The sequence below is a fragment of the Corvus brachyrhynchos genome, unplaced genomic scaffold (genome assembly GCF_000691975.1).
Source record: "Corvus brachyrhynchos isolate BGI_N302 unplaced genomic scaffold, ASM69197v1 scaffold150, whole genome shotgun sequence".
Lineage (NCBI taxonomy): Eukaryota > Metazoa > Chordata > Aves > Passeriformes > Corvidae > Corvus > Corvus brachyrhynchos.
Genome location: NW_008236162.1, coordinates 1,875,194 through 1,880,157, shown reverse-complemented (window position 1 = coordinate 1,880,157; position 4,964 = coordinate 1,875,194). Strand labels below are relative to the sequence as shown.

Below are 4,964 nucleotides of genomic sequence, written 5' to 3'. Positions count from 1 at the left end.
GGGACAAACCACAGCTGACGGTGCTGGTGCCTCCCGGAGGAGTGTGAGAGGCGGGGAGCTTCCAAACCCAGCCCAAACCGACTCGGGGAGCAGCTGAAAGAGGAAACAAAACCTGGGCTGAGTTTCTCCCCACTGAGCATCCCCTGAGTGCTCATCCCGGGATGCCTGGCAGCGTCTCTGGGCACAGCTGAGCTGCTGCTTTCCCTCAGGAACAGATGGAATTTGCATCCCAGGATGCTTCCACAGCCTGGCTGAATAGTCCAGCCCCAGTGAGCGGGACGGGGGTCCAGGACCCCCAAATCCAACCAGCTCTAACAGGGCCATGGGCCCTCAGACAGCCCCACAAAGCTCCTCTGATATTATACAGCATTTTGGAGGCCAAATAACAATTAATTATTGCTAATTAATGAAACTATCACTGCAGGACCAGCCTGGCTGCCCCTTGCTGCCTGCCGGTCCCCTCTGGGTGCTGGCACAGACACAGAGGTGGGGACATCTCCCTGTCCTCGCCTTGCCTGCCTTCCCTATTACTTCAGGAGCCCTAAATTCCTGCCACGGCCCAGGAGCCTCTCCCAGGGCCCGCCCGGCTGCCAGCCCCTGGAGCAGCAAAGCCAAGCACCAGCTCCCAGTGCAGGCTCCCACCCCCATCCCCTCATCCCCGTGGCACCAGGGGACCCCCAGCCCGGGGGGCTTTGTGTGTCCCCAGCACGAGGATGAGGGCTGGGAGCGCCTCACTGGATCATCCCAGCCTCGCCCACCCCGTGGCTGACGTGGAGAGCCGGGTGCCTCAGCATCCCGTGGGGCTGGTGATGCTCAGCTGCCCGGGGGATTCTCCCACGTCGGCTCCCAAAACGGGCAGCGCCGTTCGTCCCCACGCCGCGCGTCCCCGGCAGCACGTGGGGATGATCCCTCCTGACCTATTTCCCGGGGGGTGCAGCCGGGCTTAGCTCAGGGAAGGCTTGAGGAGCGCAGAGATGTGTAGATAGAGGCGCTCCGAGGTGTGAGATATCAGTAATTAATTCACAGGTTGATATAGTTATGCGCTTAGATCATCATCAGCTGATCCTGCTAATCCCTTCTTGAGCAAGTCCCCGGCTGAGGGGGAGCTGCTGCCTGGCGTCGCCGAGCTCCCGGCAGCTGCGTTGTCCCTCGGTGCCACTGAGGCGTTGTGGGTGCCAGGGGTGTCCCCCGCTCCCTGCCCCTTAACACCCCCGGCCTTAAATCTGCATTTTCCCAGCGGAGGGGAGATTCCTCCTGCTCTGCACCAGGCCCAGGGCTGCCCCCCCCCGCCTTGAGCCAGAGGCTGAGACTTTCTCTCAGTAATTATTTCAGTGATTATTAAAAATAGGTAATTGTTCTCCCGTTGACTTCGGGATCGTGTTTAGCACGAGCTTCTGCTGGCCTCCAGCCCAGTTTTGGGAAGGAACACCCCCCCACATGTGCTGCTGGGCGCTGCTGTTGCTCACCAGGAGCACTCAATTTTCACGAGTTCGTTATTATTTTTTGAAATTCCAAGTCCTCCTCTCCCTCAGTCATCCCATGGAGTGGGTGGGTTTGCTTTGGGAAGGGGCTGGAAGCGTCCAAACCTAGCTCAGAGCCCCATCCTGGGGGAGCAAAGGGGGCCTGTGTCCATCCCAGGGCCGTGCCTGGGCTCAGCTCAGCTCACAGCCCCCCCAAAATCCTGGGGACTCTGTGTTTCCAAGGGTTTGTGGCCTTGGAATTCAGCTGGGCTCTGGTGAATCCATGCTGGAATGCCCGGGACATGACACTGCTGCTGTAGGTCCCACCTCTCACCCCTCTGACCCCACACCTGAGCTCACCCCACTCTGTTTTCTCCCGGCCCTTCACACGAAAAAGTCACGAAGACACGACAGTGGAAAGTCGAGGTAACAAATACAAATAAAACTTCCTCTGGAGGCTAAAAATGACACCCGTAGACAGCGAAAAAACTTCTCTGGGTGACAATAACAGAGCGTGGAGCTATTTCAGTGCTGGGCTGTTCCATTGCAGCGCTCGGCGCTGGGGTTGTGGCTGCTCAAACCCAGCCACTTCCCCAGGGACGTGACGTGTTTCCTTTCCATCACAAACTGATTAGAAGCAAAAACTTTCTACATTGGCAGCTCTCGGCGCTGGGGTGGTGGCTGCTCAAACCCAGCCACTTCCCCAGGGACGTGACGTGTTTCCTTTCCATCACAAACTGATTTAGAAGCAAAACTTTCTACATTTAGGCAGCTGAGAGGCTCAGCTTCTCTTTTCTCTCTCGCACCGATAGTGAGCGAATGGAAGGAGAGATAAAGGGGGTGGGGCCAGCACGAAGTGACTGTACGTGGCTTCCTCCTTCTCAGTTCTTTCCTTCGTTCTTTCTAAATAATCGAAAAGCGAACCAGAAAACCACAATTAATATTTTCCACGCCGTGGAGGCCTCGTGTGCATCCCAGTGAGAGTTTGTGGCTCAGGGCCGGCCGGGGCTGCTGCGTTTGCAGCCCTGAGCGGGCCCAAGGGCCTGACACAAGGCCACCGGTGCCTGGTGCTGTGTCACAGCTGTGATCATCCTACCACAGGGATATTGCAGCCACCTGGGCAGATTCCTGATCCAGATCATCCCCATCCCTGTCCCCGTCTCCATCTCCGTCTTCATCCCCACCTTCATCCTCATCCCCATTCTCATTCTCCATCTCATCCCCATTTCCTTTTCCATTCTCCATCCCCATCCTCATCCTCATTCCCTCTCTGTCTCCATCCCATCCCATTTTATCTCCATCTCATCTCCATGTCCATCCTATCCCCATCCTCATCTCCACTCACGATTCTCCATCCCCATCCCATCCCCATCCCCGTCTCCACCTTCATCCAATCCCCACTCTCCATCCCCATCCCCATTCTCATCTCCACTCCCCTCTCCTTCCCCATCTCTGTCTTCATCCTCATTCCCATCCTTGTTCTCATCCTGTTTCCTGCCCATCCCATCCACATGCCCACCTGCATTTCTATCTCCATCCCCATTCTCCATCTCTGTCCCCATTCCCATTTCCATTCTCCATCCCATCCCATTTCATCTCCATGTCCATCCTATCCTAATCCTCATCTCCATTCATGTTTATCCATCCCCATCCCCATTCTCATCTCCACTCCCCTCTCCTTCCCCATCTCTGTCTTCATCCTCATTCCCATCCTTGTTCTCATCCCATTTCCCGCCCGTTCCATCCACATCCCCACTTCCATCCTCATCCCCATCTGTCTCCTCATCCCCATTCTCTGTCTCTGTCCCCATTCCCATTTCCATTCTCCATCCCATTCCCATCCCATCGGTGTCACACAGGCCAGTGGATCCCTCTGGGCCTGGCTCCCAGCGATCCCAATCCTGGCTCGGCCCTGCCGTGCATCCGACTCCTCTCATCTCCAATTAAATCCAGCAACAACGGTGACAATTTCCTCGAAGGATAAACATCCGATTGCCTTTTCTCCACCAAAAATAACCACCCCAGCCACAAGGAGCCGAGGGCAGGGAGGGAGGGATGATGGAGTTTGGCTGCAGGATGTCAGCGGAGCCGTGACCTCTCATTTACAGCGGAGCCTCGCTCCGACCTGCCGGGCCAATTACACCCTGCTTCGAGGGCAGGGATAGAAAAAGAGAAGGAGAAATCCAACTTTAGCAGACTTCCATGACATCTCACGGTGTCATTTCCTCTGCTGCTAATCTTAGCGCCGGCGGCAGCGGGGTTCGTGTTTTTTTCCCTGGGTTGTGGTGTTACCCAGCTTCCTTTTTTTGTTGCTTTCCTTCCCGCCAGCTCCTGCAGCTTCACCCAGCCTTGTGTGCCCAGGGAGAGCTGGGATCCTGCTCCTGCATCCCTCTTGGATGCCCTGATCGTTCCTTGAGGGGACACAAGCTCTGCAGGACCCTGCTGTGATTCAGCCCCTCCGAGGCAAAGAGCCACTTCCTGGAGGGAAAGTCCCGGCCAAGTTTAACCCCCGGGCAGGACTGAAATCTGTGTTTAACCCCTCAGTGCAGGACTGAAATCTGTGTTTAACCCCTCAGGGCAGGACTGAAATGCGCTCTCACTGCCGGGGATCCAGGGAAGGTGACCAGCAGGATGGCACAGAGCTGTTTTTTCGGGATCAGGTTGCTCTGTTCCAGACCCAGGCACTGATGCAGAGCTGAGAGGCAGCAACCAGAGCATCACAACGCCTCTGAAGCATCCCAGGCCTCCCTGCGCAGCCCTGAGCGAGTCATTCCCTCGTGCCTCAGTTTCCCCCGCCTGCAAAATGTCCTGGGGTCCTGCTCCCCGTGGTTATTCCAAGGGGAATATTATCCCTGGCCATGGGCAGGACAGAGGCAGCTTTGTCACAGCGCAGACACCGGGATGTGCTGCAAGCAGGACCTGCAGGCAGGTGAATCCCAACCTCAGAGAAAACTGAGTCTTAGATGAAAGCCTAATTAAGGACCTAATTAAAAGGGAGGTCCGGCTAAGTGGCCAGTAGGCAGAGCTCTGCTGATTTGTGCCTTTAATTTTGGTTTTGCTTTCCAAGAGAAATGGGCTGAGGGCAAAGGCAGGGCAGTGCCCGGTTCCGTGCCCGGTTCCCACGCGGTGCCACCAAGGGACCCCTGGAGAGGCACCACTGTCCCTGTCCCCTCCTGGGTGTTCCTGGGATCACCTACATGAGGGTCTGGCTGGCCACCCCCTGCTCCCACCGCCCACAGGGGTCTGCTCTTCCCATGCAGATCCCAAAATCCCAGATTAAGCCGGTGCTGGCCCAGCCCGGTGCTTGCTGCTGCCCAGAGCCCTGTGTGCTCCATCCAAATTTTATTCGGGAAGCTGCAGGCATCAAACTCGAAGTCCCCAAAGTGCCAGGGGGACATGCAGGGGGTGAGGTCAGAAACGGGGTGGAGGGAGGAGAAGGGGTGATGCCGTAATTCCTGGGATACCCAGGCGAGCTGGGAGAGCTCTTGGCACATTCCCCAGAGG

The 4,964-nt window shown here is 56.8% G+C and overlaps 1 protein-coding gene across 1 annotated transcript in view; it reads right to left on the bottom strand.

Moving 5' to 3' along the window:
- Positions 1–4,785: 4,785 nt before the first annotated feature.
- Positions 4,786–4,964, bottom strand: part of PEBP4 (phosphatidylethanolamine binding protein 4) — a 70,808-nt gene continuing 70,629 nt past the window's right edge. Inside the window, exon 6 of the mRNA XM_008632549.2 lies at positions 4,786–4,964. This exon is cut by the window's right edge and continues 244 nt beyond it. The gene's annotated coding sequence lies outside the window, so the exon portion shown is untranslated.